Below are 16,347 nucleotides of genomic sequence, written 5' to 3'. Positions count from 1 at the left end.
AGATCCTCCACATCACTGAACATTCAGAAATACTAAGGGTAACAAAAGAGAGATACCAGGATGCATTATTGATTTACGAAAGTGGTCTCAAACATTTTGGCCCATGGTCCACCCTGCTCAATGCAGATGTTTCTGCGGACCACCAGCCAACCTTCCACAATGACAAAATGGGTGCAGGAGTGGACTGAGGGGGGAGGAGGTCTGGGTGGGAGGATGCAGAAGCAGGAGCGAGGGGAGTGCTGAGTGGGAGGCTGGCCAGGAGTTGGAAGCAGGAGTGGGCTGAGGCTGGGGAGGCTGGGTAGAAGGTTGGAGGCAGAAGCGAGCTGGGGGTGAGGATCTGGCAGAGAGGTTGGGTGCAAGAATGTGATGAGGGTGGTGGAGTCTGGAAGGAAGGGAAGGTGCAAGAGCAGGTTGAGGGTGCATGGTCTCGGCAGGAGGGGGTGCATGAGGAGGATGAGGGTGTGGGGTTTGGGCATGAGGGGAAGAGGAGTGCTAACCTGGCTCCATGCTTCCTGCCATTTCCAGGCACTGGCTCTCGCGGCTCCCATTGGCCGTGATTCCTGGCAAGCGGTTTCTTGTGCTGCTGTTCCCCCAGATGGGGGAAAGGGGAGTGGCAGTCTGTGGAGCTGAATCCTTCCCCTGAATCCTTCCCCTGGATCCAGCCTGCAACGCTCGCCCCCTACTCCTGCAGTGAGAACTTGCACTGACACTCCAGCCTCCCAGGGGGAGGATGTGTGGCTGCAGTGCCAGTGCAGGCTCCCCACTGCACAGGGGAGCCCCAAGCCCATGACCATCTGCTAGACACTCATGGGCTACGTCTAGACTGGCATGATTTTCCAGAAATGCTTTTAGCGGAAAAGTTTTCAGTTAAAAGCATTTTCGGAAAAGAGCGTCTAGATTCGCACATAGGCTTTTCCGCAAAAGCACTTTTTGCGGAAAAGCGTCCATGCTAATCTAAACGCACTTTTGCACAAAAAAGCCCCAATCGCCGTTTTCACGATTGGGGCTTTTTTTGCACAAAACAAATCTGGGCTGTCTACATTGGCCCTTTAGCGCAAAAGTTTTGTGCAAAAGGGACTTCTGCCCGAACAGGAGCAGCATAGTATTTCCACAAAAAGCACTGATTTCTTACAGTAGGAAGTCAGTGCTTTTGCGGAAATTCAAGCGGCCAGTGTAGACAGCTGGCAAGTTTTTCCGGAAAAGCAGCTGATTTTCCAGAAAAACTGGCCAGTCTTGACACAGCCATGGACTACTAGTGGTCTGTGGACCACACCTTGAAAACCACTGATTTAAGAGTGATAAGGACGCATGTCATTAGCCATAGCATATCGAGTTAAAGAAAGCAGCAGCACAAAGGCACAACAGCTCAATTGCTAGTAATCAATATATCAGTGAATTGTTCAAAGGTCTGAGAGAGGGAAAGAGCAGATATACAGCTATTTAGTAAGAAATCACATGGACCCGGATGTGCTTAGATAGCAAGATCAGAAGCTAATGAAAGAGATGAGAAAATGATAAAACAATCTCTTTTTTTGACTTTTGGTCACATTGGCCTACTTAATCCTGAATGCTATTGTCTTTTGGGATTTTTGAAGACTGATTGGACTCCTTGGTCAAAACCACATTGTTTTACGATGGAGTCAACTGGATGCTATGTTTACATTTTTTTAAAATACAGTATGAATCACCCAAAACATTTCAGCCTTATTTGCAGAACAACATAAAGTAACCTTTCAAAATAAAGGTTCAGAGAAGAGAGAGGAAGTGATGTGGACTGTGCATACATATGCAAGACACACCATATATTTTAAAGTTTTAGCAAGTCTAGCACAATATGTCCAAATGTTTTCTCTGGCTATATCTTCAGAGGCTAAACTGTGATTAATAGCATTGAAAGAACCCTTTGAAGCAGGATTGGTGACATCAAAGTCCTAATCCATGGGTGGCAGGATTTTTATAATGAGTGGGAAGCATTTTAACACATTTCAAAGGATTTACAGCATGAATAAACAATAGACCTCTGCAGATGTACCACACACCTCTCAGAAACATAAAACATAAATAAGTTTCCATTTTAATTTAAATGTAAATAAAGTGTTAACACTCCTCTCAGATGGTAAGTGTCTTGTTTTGCATCAACTCCAGTATTTAGCTATTTGATTACAGAAGACTTGGAACTCCAAACATTCGTCAGGGTTTTGCTAAACTATATATAATTGGAAAGGAAGTAAAGTGAAATACCAAAAAGCAAAGAATATTGAATAGTACTTAACCCAAAAGGGAATTGAGAGAGTATATTATCCACATTAAACTGAAAAAAACCTTTGACAGTCTATGTTCTCACTTTCCTTCTAACAAGGAAACTGATAACCTTCCGAAAACAATCTGGAGGCTGACACTGGAAATTTGGAACAATTCGAACACTATAGACAGTTATTCACTCTTGCTATCTTTTTGTGTTAAATTCTTGGCATAGTGGATTGTGACACAATAATGCACAAAACGATACATCCGTCGCAGCCGAAACAGAATGTGTTGCTATTTGACAGGTCAAATCACATCACAGAATATAAAATGTGTCAATGCTTTTGGACTGTAGCTTTTTAGACGCTTACAAACATGATACTATTTTGAAATTTTGCTGCAAAACTAAAGAGAAAACATGGACATTTTTCTCCTAATCATTACCAAAGAGCTCAACGTGAGCTAATAGCTGGCAATTCTCACATTGTAATGCTTTCTCTTGTTGAAATGCAGTTTTGGTTAAAAATGACAGAAGCTGTTGGAGGAGGAGGGGGGAAAGGGTTTTTGCTCTTTTTTATATAAGGCCTGAAAAGATGGAATTTTGTTTTTTGGGTTTTTTTTGTTTGGATTTTACCACAGCCATTCAGATCCTGTTTAGGCTGGTAAGCCCTGAATTGGAGAACTAGTAGCGTTACACAAACATAAAAGTTAAGCAGCAGAAAAGGGAAAGAAAAGTAAGTTGCATTTGTTCAAAATTCTGGGTTTTTTTGCTTTTATTAAAGCATATTGCACTTCAGTGGCTAATTAACATTTCGGATAACTGATTTTTTTAACTGGATCAATTATTACTGTAAAGCTCACAGTCTACATCCTAGCTCCAGACATCCTCTAGCAAAATTCAGACTAAATCTGACATTCCTGATAAGGCAAAAACCAAGCAGGGGAAAAACTCATTTAAATAAAAGCAGACAACCCTTCAGGCCTTCTTTACACATTGTAAGGAAGAAAAACGAAACAAAGCCAATTTAAAAAAACCCTTTGCAGGTCACGATTTAATTTGTTGGTAATTTTCTGCCTAACGATTAATCAGAACTGTGTCCAGATTTTAAACTTCCTAAAGTTTAACAGTGTAAAACTCCAGGAGTTTGGTTCTAACTCATCTCTGGTATTTTTTGAAATATATATATTGTGTATGAAAATGAATTTGCAGTGTGTTTAGAACATTCTTCTACTGTGCAGTCTTATTCCACTAAATATTAATCAACTACAACTTTATATCATTCTAACAGAATTCTCTGTATAAGCAGATTTTAAAAAAAAAACTCTCTGTTTCCAAGGCTGTAGAACAGCTATGACAACATCTTCTTTGAGGCTGTAATAAAACAACATCATCTCACCTTAACCTTGTACTTTTTATTAGTAGATTTCAAAGTGCTTTCTAAAGGATGTCAGTATCATTATCTCCATTTTACAGCTGGAGAAACAGAGGTACAGGGAGATGAAGGTACTTGTTCAAAGCCATCCAACACTATGTTACTATGCCAGGTACAGAATCCACATTTTCCAATACTCTGTATCAATTAAGCCATCTCATAGAGCTCTTACAAACATTATTGGAAGCTTCAGGGGGTAGCTGAGTTAGTCTGTACAGGATAAACTTAAAAAACAACAAATAGTCTGGTAGCACTTTATAGACTAACAAAACATGTAGCTGGTATCATGAGCTTTCGTGGGCACAGCTCACTTCTTCAGATAACTGAAGTAGTGACTCCTTCAGAAGAAGTCATCTGAAGTAGTGGGCTGTGCACGAACGCTCATATCATCATCAACATGTTTTGTTAGTTTGTAAAGTTATCAGACTATTTGTTGTTTTTTAAGTTTAAACATTATTGGGTCATTTCTTATTATTATTGGTTGTTTTATCTAGCTCTGAAAGCAAATAAATGGAACTTAGGTTTAAAACTCTGTGTTAAGGACTGTAATTTAAGGTCAAGTCAATGATTTGCTTTTGTAGAGAATTTCAGTTTATTGAACTTATCACTTAAGAAACAGACTTATTGCCTATTTGCTACAAGAAGAAAGACTTCTCAGAATAGAGAGATTCTGATCCACCTAACACTACTACATAGCTTGACCCTGCAGTCTTAACATCAGCATAATTACTACTAAATTCAATTAGATATTTTCCTTGAATTCAATTGAATTGATTTAATTGACTATTAAGAGGCCATTTTCCACATACCTTGGGAGAACTGAAACATGGGTCTATCTGTTCTGTCTAAAAGAAACTTTGAATCCTCCCTGAGTTGTATTCGCATATCTAGAAAATGTATGTTTGCTTCATAGTGGATGCAGTAAAGCGGATGGTCATCCTCACTATGATTATTATCCCTTTCTGTTTGCTTCCTTTTTTATTACATCTGTGGCTGATAAACTCTTATTTTGTTACTGTATCAGTGCGTGTATATGATTTTCCATGGCATAGCACTGGCTGATAATGATGTTTAACATCAACAAAAAGTTTATTTACAATAAATAATTCAAGCATTTATCATGTACAATGCACAGAATGTGCAATTCTGTTTAAAAACAGCATGTCTGAAAGAGACAGACAAAGAAAAAAATAAGATTCATACAGCCTGATTTGCTGCCTCTTCCAAACCACAGTTTTCATTTATTTTTACTGGTAGTAGCAATTCTAGGCCAAAAATAAAATCCCCTTTTTACCTTTAGGAATTTTATCTATTCCTATTTTGGACTTTATTTTGTATTTCAAATGACTTCCTATATAATTACTACATAAGGGTTAGCAGCTTTGTTCAAACTGAAAGAAAGTTTTTGTTAGGGTTTTCCAAGCCACATACAAAATAATTCTTTAAGTAAACGTTTGTGATCCAATAATCTCAGAAATTCAAATTCTGGAAAATAACTCTCTCATCTACTCCTCTATACAAACAGAACAAGCTTTCTTTTAAAATCACTCCATATAATAAAAAAGTATTAGACAAAAGAATTAATATGGGGCTTATTCCCTGATCAGTAAATATTAGACACCGTGCTCTCTGCATTTGATTTCAATTTACAAGGCCATTTATTACTTAATGCATCAAAAATAATTAAATTTTATTCCACTTGATAAAGAACATCAATATTTGAAGAATTAAAGTTTTTAGCTAACATCACTTGCCTGTTAAAACCACCCATGTGATCCTGGAAAGGTTAAACTGATTAAAGATTAAAAGACACCACTGTTTCTTTTAAAACTCTAGCCTCCCATATGCCGTATATGGCAGACAATCTAGAGAAAACACAATATCTGCATGGCCAGATGTGTTTAAATAAAATATTGCATACATTAAATCAAAATCCATAAAATGGGGACATTAAAGTGATAAAAAATAGATTTTTTTTTCAAACTACCAACGTGGATGTTTACTACACAACAAAATAATTAGCAAAAGAAGAAGCACTGCCTAATGGTCACATAAGAACAGCCATGTTGGGACAGACCAGTGGTCCACCTAGCCCCGTATTCTGTCTTGTGATAGTGGCCAATGCAAGGTCTTTCAGAGAGAATGAACAGAACAGGCAATCATCAAGTGATCCATCCGCGTCATCCACTCCCAGTGTCTAGCAAAAACTAGGACATCTCCAATCCTGCAAACAATTACGTACTTTAACTTAACTTCTGTGGCACTACTCACATGACTCATGACAAGATTCTTCTGCCTTAGTGTTTGAAGGATCAGAGCCCTGAGACTCTGAGTGTGATTTGTAACCTTGAGAGAGTCACTTAACCTCTCTATTCTGTTTTCCTTTCTGTACAAAAGAGCTAATAATACCACTAGGATTTAGATAGGTGTCATTCATTAATGTGAGCAAGATGCTTTGAGAGACATCTATAGAAGGTGCTGCAGTCATGTAAAGGGATTGTATTATTATATTTCATCTCAGTGTGTGGATGCTTATCCAGACCAGACTCCTTATGTCAGAAACTATGTTGGAAATTTCAGAAGTACAGATTTTCTTTCAAATACCTTCTTTAGTGCTGGTTTATTCAACCATGTAAGGGTATGTCTACACTACAGAGTTTTATTGGAAAAACGGCTGTTTTTCTGAAAAAAACGTCAATTACATCCACACTGCAATTACGTTCTTCCGAAAATAAATTGAAAGAATATAGTGGTTTTTCCAGCATTAGTAATCCTCTTTCTATGAGGAAGAAGCCTTTTCCCGAAAGAGCTCTTTTGGAAAAAGGCATGTGTGGATAGGGAAGAGGGAGTTCTTTCGAAAGAAAAGGAAAGAAGAAAAAGCGCAAGTGCCCTGGTGGCAACTCCGTCCATAGTAATCACAGCTAAAATTCAAGATAGCGTCCATTCAGTGTGGGCGCTCTCTTTCAGAAAAGCAGATTGCTTTTTCGATGCACTTTGTGTGTGGACACTCTCTTTTGGAAGACTTTTTTTCGGAAGATCTCTTCCAGAAAAAGGTTCTTCCGCAAGAAGCCTGTAGTCTAGATATAGCCCAAGACAGACAATACTGTCAAAATACCCTGTCTCCTAGTTCCGACTTGCACCAAGTAGCACAGATTTTGAAAAACAATTATAAAACATTCAGTAGATGGATTTTTTTCAGGTTCATCGTTGGGAGTGTTATCTAGATGTTAGAAAGGGAGCAACCTAACAGGACTCCTGGGTTCTAGCCCCAGCTCTGACTGACTCACTGCATGATCCTGATGAGTTGTTCATTTTCCATGATCATCATCTCTCCAACTATACTGCAAGTAACATAATACCTTGCTGCCTCAATGAGGTCATGATGCTTAATTAAGGTTTGTAAGTATTTTACCATTCTCAGATGGCAAGTGTTAAGAGAAATAGCTAAATAAATATTAGTGAGCACTATCATCATCATTTGGGTCAGTTCTAATTTGATTTTAAATGCTTCATCTGTTCCTTTAAAAAGGAGCAAGAATAACATTGTTCTTTTGGTATTATACTTACTTTCTGAAGTGAAATTGACTCACAGCATAACATCTTAATGACAATCTCACCATGCCTATATTGACTGTACAAGGAACATTACTGAAGAAATGTGCAATTACAATATAGAGGGCACAGCACAAGTTCTTCTCTTATCTTCATCTATTTTATTAATTTCATTCATGCTTCTTCCTTAGAGAAGGGGCACTTTAAATATCAAGAAATATAATACAGTCAGGAATAGTAAAATGCATTCATATTTCATTGACACTGCTTTTAATCACAGCTAAGCACTTGCATCCTGGAAAAAGGTACAGAGTCAGACTATGTCTTTGACATACAGAGATTCTTTTCTGCCTTTCCTTTTAGTACATTTTATCTAGCCTAAGGAAGTCGGCTGCTTATCTCCATAATGCATTTTCATCTTCTGCTACTGTAAGGCTAAGCTTCTCTGAGCTAGACTGTAACTGAATACATGTCATTTTTTATTGGGTGCTAATTTGAATCTGGTCACTGACTATCAAAACTCTTTTGAGTCACTGAAGCCATTTAAGTTAATCTTTATGCAGTAAAATAGCTAAGAATCCAATTTTTGCATACATTACACATTTTACATAAGAATATTATATTTATATAAATACTATATATAGGATAGAATTGTCAATACACACACACACACCCCTACCCACCCAACCACACTCTCTGCAGCCTATTGAAAAATGCATTGTACTTTCTACCCAAAATCAGTTATCAGTCTTGTTGAAGTCCTTAAAAGAAACAGAAAGCATAAACACTTTTGCAAAATCAGGAACATATAGCGAGTATGGGAACCATGATATTGTAGTAATAGTAGTGTGTATGTATCTATGTATGCACATATAGCTTCACAATTATTTTTACTACCTCTACAGTGCATAATATGTAAATAATCTTTTTAGACAAATAAAAATGTTGAGCACCATGCCACAAGGCTCTAACAGTCTAAGCCTTTGATTCTCATTTACACAGAATGCTCTGGTAGCATAAAGGGGTTTACAAGTGGACATAAATGAAAATTATACTTACTTCAAAATCTTTTTCCACTGCCCAGGTGATGTAAAAGATAAGTGTAAATAAGAATTAAGTCCGAAGGGTTCCTTAGGCAGACTTCTCATAAAAGTGGGCAAGTCACTTAACCTCTCTCTGCCTCAGATCCCCGTCTGTAAAATGGGGCAATACCAGTGCTATGCCTTGCATGGATGTTATGAAAATAAAAACATTGAAGATCAGGAAGCACTTTGAAATCTACTGATGAAACATACTATATAAGAGCTAGTTGTTTTTGTTATTCATCATTGAAAATGGATGAGGGGGATGAAGGCAGAGACTATAAAGGTGGTGAACTGCTGAAGATGGGAAATGAGCTTTTAAACCTGCTTGTCTTATTGATGGTAGGTTCTAATGAACTGTGCTGCTGCACTCAAAGCATTGTTTGGGGTATTGTGACTTATGTTATGAGTACTCAGACCATGTGGACAGATGCCCTTTCGGCATTTGTAGAAATAAATTTATCTAATACATTTATCACAACCATCTACCATGTATTGCTGCAGCACTGCTCCATTTTTGCTATCTGACATTCTCTCTTGTATTTATTATGCAAGAAAATAATTTGTATTGTCCACAATTCTGTTTACCTTTGATTTAAAAAAATAAGTAACTGAGATGTTATAAAGAAACACTCATTTGGGTATCTGTGATTTACATTTTCTCTATGTTCTTTTACCAATGGGATCCATGTTGTACTTTTCCAACACTTTGCCTCTGAAGATCTCCAATCTGTTCTCAAGCATTAAGTAAGCCTCACAACACCCAGTGAAAAAGTTAAGTGCTACCAAACTCCTGGTGTAAAGTGAGGCACAGAAAAAGTTAACCAATTTAATCCAAGTAACGTTGAGTAAATGGTGGAGGTAGGAGTAGAATTTAGGCGTTAGGATTTTCAGCCCTCTGTTTTGCACACTCCCTTTTCTATACCCTATATGTGATGTGTTCTGTTTTCAATATCTCATTATTTAGTGCCTCATGCTGCAGCTGCGCCATACCTAAAACCCCCTTGGGAATCAGTCTGAGAATTTTTTGCATGGGTGACTGCCGCACCAAGCCTTTACCTTCGTCCTGCAAAGAATACAGATCATTGTACTATGTTTTCTAATGTAGTCATGTCTATGTTTAGCTGTTGCCACTGTTATAAGATGTACTGTGGGATTGTTCATTATGCAGTTTGAAGATAGCTGTAGTTTGTGCCACTTCTCTAGGCATTTTATGGGGTGGTGGGTCACGAGTAATGGAAAATCTGCTAGGAAGTTATTGCAGGAGACCCACAATACCTATTCCCTTTGAGATTTCATAACCAGTTACAGGGTCCCAACACTGCACAGTAGTGACTGGAGAGGAGGTATTGGCAGGGCAGCTCAGAAATGCACTGTTTTTTTCAGCTTGACCACTACAGAGTTCTTGGACCGTATGAGAAAGAGCAGTGAAGCAAATAAAATCTGCCATCCCCAGCATGAATCCTTGCTACAGCTCAATAATCCTTCTTGCTACAAGGTAGTGCAGCAACTTGAAACATGTCTAGCCTATAATACTCTAGTTGAGTAACTACATTGTTTTAAAAAATACAGCAAGCAAATGGTCTGGTAGCACTTTAATGATTAATTGAGCTACTGTTGGTTTTGGGGGCTGTGGAGGTGTTTGTTTTCTTAATCAGGATATCTCCCTTTTAAGCTTTACCTTCCCACTTGAATGCTGCCCAGTCATATTGTCTCTGTTAAGAAATACACTAAAAGACTGAATGTAAAAATGGTAAAGTCAGAAAGAGAGAGAGATCTCCTCCCATTCAAACAAAAAGTGATTAGGAACAAAGTTAAATCTTCAGCCTGTATAAACAGAATGTTCCATGAAGGGGAGCATAAATTAGTAAATGAAATAACCTGATGTTTTCCCTAAATATTTAATGTTAACAACTTAAGATGGTCAAAAAAAGGAATATCCATCCTGCAGGATATTCTGCTGTTTCAAATTTGTTTTCATTCTGAACAGGAATAACACCACGAAATACAGAAATCTCATGAAAAATGGAAATTCCAAAAATATGTCAATTTGGAACTATTCTTTTTTGCTTTGGTTCAAATAATATTGAAACATTATAATGCAAAATATTAAATACAACACAATATTTAATGTAATATATACAATATTAAAATATAAAAGTTTACGTGAAATGAAAAGAAATGAAGTCAAAACAAAACATGTTACCTTATAAAAATTAAAAAGTCAAAATGATTGAAATTAAACTGTATTAAGAACTGTCACATGTACACTAATAACATGGGCTGAGTGTATTATCTTATGGTGTTTATAAAAAGAGGTTTCTTCAAGCTGCTCACCATTCTCTTTCTTTCCTTTCCCCCAACATGCTATAAAAATTCCACAGTCCACCTGTGCCACAATAACTGATTTTCTGGATACAAAAGCCAGGGCAGATGTTAGGGGCTAACAAGCAGGACAATTGCCTTGAGCCCCATACTACAGGGGGGCCCATTAAGCTACATTTCTCAGGCGTCAGTTTCAGCCCCAGGTGGCAGGGCTTGGGTAACTGAGCTTCAGACCCATGCAATGGGGCTTGGCTTTCTGCCCCAGGCTCCAGTGAGTCTAATGCTGGACCTGCCTATCACAGCCCCTGAAACACGCTCACGGCCCTGACTGAGAACCACTGCTTTAACTCACCGGTTTTTATAGTACTTCTTTACCTATTAGTAATAATATTCTCATTTGCTTGTTAGGGAAATGAACTAGACACTTCAGGTGACATCTAACTTTAAGCAGGAGCAGTCTAGTTCACTTCATATTCTTAATATTAGCCTTGTATTTACATGAGTTTCTGAATTGGGGCCATAGAGAAGCTAAGGCCTGTGTTTGTATGCGCAGGTGTGTGCAGAAATCTCACTGACTGCAACAAAAGTTCCAAGGATGCAGGGTTTGAGGGATAAGGCCTTAGTATGAATTATGACATCCTCAAGCTCACAAAAGGCTAGATCCTCCTCCCATTGAACTGAGTGCAAAGCTGCCAGTGAGTTCACTGTCAAAGCTCAGTCTCAAAGCACATCAGAGGCAGACACAGGATTGGAAGTGAAATGTTCCTTCTCCCAAGCTGAGCCCACTAAAATGCCCCTTTGTCTCCTGTGCCTGCACTTATCTTTATATGGCAGGGCTACTCAACTTTGGAAGCACCAGGGACCACAGTGATACTCACAGCACATGCCGAGGGCTGCAGCTTAAGAGTGGTTGCAGGGCCGGACTAAGGGGTGGGCGAGCCAGGCAGCTGCCTGGGTCGCTAACCAATGGGGGGCGCCTGATGGCAGCGTGTTGCCCCTTATAGCTGCCATCAGACGCCGCGCGCCCAGCGGGCTGCAGTGGCCGTCTGTGGCGGGGGCCATGTTAACCCCCACAGTGCCCTTCCCCCCGCAACCGCGGGGCCCTGTATGGCCAGGCGCGGCCCGCCCGAGTGGCCCCGGGCTGCGCACCAGTGTGGTGGCCAGGCAGCGCATGGCCGTGTGCCCGCCTGCGTGTCCCGGGGGTGGGCTCGCGTATGTACCCGGAGGCGGGCCCGTGAACCCCGGGCATGCCCCGAGTGCTTCGGGCGGCACCGCCCGCCCGGGGCACCAAAATGGCTCGGGCCGGCCCTGTGTGGTTGCATATACATGCAAATATATGCAAACAGCTTTTCAAACTGACGGCATGAATACAAAGATTAAGGCAAGACTACACAACACGCAGGGCACATTTAAGTCAATTCTGCTGATATTAATAAAAAGCAATATTTACCTGATTTCCACCCATATGACAGCACTTTTCATGAGCAATGACAGTCCAGGAATTTAACTACTAAAGTGCATATCAACAGAAGACCATTATATGGACTCGCCATTGTGGAGCGTGTTCCCAGTGGAGGCCATGTTCAAAGGATCCCACCCACAGGCCGGGTGTCGAGTCCCACATAAACCCAAATCACACTGCGGGCCACAAACAAATGGGCTGCGGGCCACATGCGGCCCACAGACCGCATGTTGAGTAGCCCTGTTATATAGAATGTGAGTATCTTTTACTATATTAGCATTAGTTCCTTTTCATGGTACATTTCAATTACCATTTAATCTGACTGCTAGTGCTTTATTTAAACAAATACTAAAAACTCTAAGGAGCTGCAGCTGAGTAAAATGCTGAAAAAAATAGAAAAAACATAATTGCGAGGAGACAGGACATGATTAGGTCAGTCTAAATATTAGAGATGCTTCAGATAATCATCTCTATATATACGTGCATCCAAATATGGGACTCCGTTAACCCACAGGTAAGTCAGAATCTTTCTACTTGCACTTCTGTAACCCACAAAACCATGACACATTTTTACTATATGCCTTCAGTTCCTTTGTTAGAACTACTCTTCTAACAAAGGAATTGCCATGGATAATATTTCAGCACTTGCCACATTGACAGACTACTTCTGTGACAACATTTCCTAAATCACCACCTTCCAGAGTCAACTGCAGTGTTGCCACTTTTCTTGATTTTATTGCAGGTTTCACAATATTTGATGCTGTCTTGAAGCCCTAGCTCCTAGCAAAGTTAAGATCTCTACATTCTTTTTGTGAGAGAGAGAGAGAGAGAGAGAGAGAGAGAGAGAGAGAGAGAGAGAGAGAGAAAAAAACTGGAAAATGTGTACCCTAAGTACCTACACAAGAAGGTAAACCAACCCAGAATGTATTATTTTAAAAACTAATTATTTTAAAGCTATTCAACATGATTAATGATTTTTAACACTTGCTAGTCCAATATTATTATTACTATTCACTGATTTTCACAATGAAAACAATCCCCCAGATGCTTACATCACTCTTTTTAAAATCTGTCCCATAATGCATGAATCAAGAGAAGTAACAATAATGAGATAAGACACATTAAAAACTACCATGTGGTTGCCACCTGACAGCAACACTGCATTCTCTTTTCTCTTTTCTTGGTTCCAAATTTTTCTTTGCAGGTGAGACTAACATCAGCCAGCTAAGAGATTTTTCCAAACATAGGAATTCACTTTTCAGAGACAGCAGTCAACCTCTTCATGTTTTTAGTTTGGTACAAGACAACTATAGAGCCCTGTGCAAGATGAAGAGGACCATTTTTTAGGTCTATTCATACCAAATTAGGTCTCTAGGGTTACTCAAGTGAGTGTTAGTTCCTTTGTATGTCTGTACATCTGTATATTTTATGTCATGTTCCCCAAAATCATAAAAACTTTAATGTCTGTTAGAATATAATATTCATGGAAATTATTTCATTTTCCATCTATGCTTAATTAATGGGACAAATATTCAGCTCCTTTGGTATTTTTGGCATTGCATTACTGAATCGCTGCTTCCCATTGCTGATGCTGTTGAATTTTGAACTCTCACAAAACAGCCAAGAGAAACGAGACTGTGTTAACTAACAGAAAAACAGACACGCTGGTTCAAAAGACCACTGACCTTTGCAGCTTGCTGTACGGTGAAAGAGCAGTGAAGGTTGGAGACCTTGTTAAAACAAAGTACAAAATCAGAGCACAACAGCACCACTATCATACAAAACACGGGCATGAATCTAGGAACAAAATCTAACAGACACAGCAGTTAGTTTGGTTATTAGCTACAGTAAACATGAGCTGGATGATCTTGAGACATTTTGATATGTTAGAAAATTCTCTGTAAAAGTACAGTGCAGCCATACAATACTATGGATATTTAAGTTGCCAGTACATTTCAGGTATTATTCTAACATCCCACATGCTTTTTCTACTGTACCAACTCCTATGAAAGTTTTAGAATTATTAATTGCTCATTTGGGATGTGATCCAGTGAGCAGCTGAGAGTCTCCTGTGAGGTGACTAGTGAGCACCTTCAATTCCATTTGATGTCAGAGAAGTCAGTGCCTGGCAGGGCTAGTTTCTAATAAATTAACTTTTAAAATAACCAATGTACATGTTTTGTAAACATTTCACTATTAAAACAATGGCATATACTGCACAATTCTAATAGTTAACATTAAAACCAGTATTTTCTATGTAACATATCTGTTGCTGCCACTGAGTTAATTTATATTTTAATTAAATCAGTATGAAATGAAATATTAATTATAGAATACCTATGTCATATGACATGTTTTAATTAGGTAAGAAGTTAGGTGAGAAGACTGTCTGGATAACAAGCACCATTCCATTCTGTGAACATTTTTGAGGATTCCTCATTTATTTTCTCATTCAATAACTGAAACAAAGCTAAGACCTTTTGAATCTTTTTACAAAAACAAAACAAAAACCCAAGAGTGGGTGCATCCATAGAACAGCCAAAAGTCCAGTCAACCAGGATACAGTAGACCCAAGTTCAAGTCCCTGTTCTTTCTGATTTGGGGCAGAGACTTCACTATGGGATACTCCCAAATGCCCTAGTAACCAGTCCATTAGCTATTCTGTTCTGGGTAGGTCACGCTCTGTCCTGGACTTGAGAATTCTTCCCAATGAAATCTTTATTGACATTGGAATATTTAATGGAAATATATTGATTTTGACAAAAGAGCAGGAAAAAGGTCATAAAAATGTTTTGTCCAGCTCTTGTAGTTGGAAATATTAATAGTGAAAGGATTATCTTCTCTAAGCAGTTTAGAAGTCAGAAAACAAAATAAAGTTTCTCCTAAGCTCAGCTTATTAGGAATGGCCTTTTACTATTTGACACCACAAAACCATCAGTATCTATTTCTTAAGACAACTTAGTCTTCAGATACTTCCAGCCAGATTCTGCCATCTTTAATCAAGTTGAGGACTAATGTATTCTGCAAGTACACACACTGAAATCGATTGATTTTTGGGCAGTACGATAGTACTTAAGGACAACAAGACTAACAGGATCTGGCCCAGAGTAATAACTGTCAGTAATCCCATAGATTCGTTTCGCTTTCACTCATGGTTTCAATGACTGACAATAGTGACAATTATATCTTATATTGTGCATTAGCACAATTGAGCCTGTAATGATAGAGGTAAGATAAGTTCCATTTTTATGACTAACCCAGATAGCCTACATGGGTGGTATGCTTTGGATCCTACTTTTATTCAATTTCACTATAAGCATCTGTGTATTTGCAACTGCCCTGTGACACAAATCTTGGGATCTGAGGAAAAGCCTCAGACAGAGGAAGCATGGAATTATATACTGTGCAACTGGGAACCTAAATAAAATGTAATCAAACACCCAAACTCTAAAGCTCAGTTAAGCTACATTTAATTTAGTTTACTGATGTCCCACATCTGCAACCCAGTAAAGTTCACAATTGTTACTGTGCACAGCTGTGGTTTAAAGCTTCTCTTTGCACACAATATACTGGCAGCAAAGCAAAAACAATTAATTTTTATATGCTTTTAACATATGGATCAGACAGTCCATAGGAAAGCCTCGTGTTCTAAAAAGAAAATATATAGTTTCCATTAATTTGACCCAAATTCTTAGAAAATGTTAAGTTCTGATTCATCTTTAAGAAGAGAGATTACACTAATAATGGCTTTGTTTTTGATCCATTTGTTTTGAAGTGCCTGCAGTTATCTTTTAGTATGGAAAATATATGACACAAAAGCCCCATTATAAATAGATTTTATTATGAGATAAATTAATATATTGTAAAATGTCTGGAGTCTTTTGTTGTATTGTGATCTGTGGAATTAAAAGGGAAAAAAACAACCTTTAAGCTTAAACGGAAACACATTTCAGTTCAGTGAATAAACATGATGTATACCAAGCCAACGGCCCAGTTCTGCAAACACTTATCACCAGACTTGTACTCAATGGGATTACACAGTAATAAGCAGTACAGGTAAAATCCTGGCTCCACTGACATTTACAGCAAAACTCCATTGACTTCAGTGGAGCCAGGATTTCACTCTGTGATCAGTGGTAAAAAGATGGAAGGACTGCAATACAAAAGAATCTAGTTATTTTTCACTATTTCTGATTGTTCAGTATATATCAATTGCTGTAAAAAATACAGATGCCTTATATTGTGTTGA

At 38.5% G+C, this 16,347-nt stretch overlaps 1 protein-coding gene across 1 annotated transcript in view; it reads right to left on the bottom strand.

The window, feature by feature from the left end:
• MYO3B (myosin IIIB) overlaps positions 1–16,347 on the bottom strand; it is a 344,336-nt gene that overhangs the window by 176,719 nt on the left and 151,270 nt on the right. The window lies entirely within an intron of this gene.

The sequence above is a fragment of the Pelodiscus sinensis genome, chromosome 7, assembly GCF_049634645.1.
Source record: "Pelodiscus sinensis isolate JC-2024 chromosome 7, ASM4963464v1, whole genome shotgun sequence".
Taxonomy (NCBI): domain Eukaryota; kingdom Metazoa; phylum Chordata; order Testudines; family Trionychidae; genus Pelodiscus; species Pelodiscus sinensis.
This window is presented reverse-complemented; position numbering and strand designations above follow the sequence as displayed.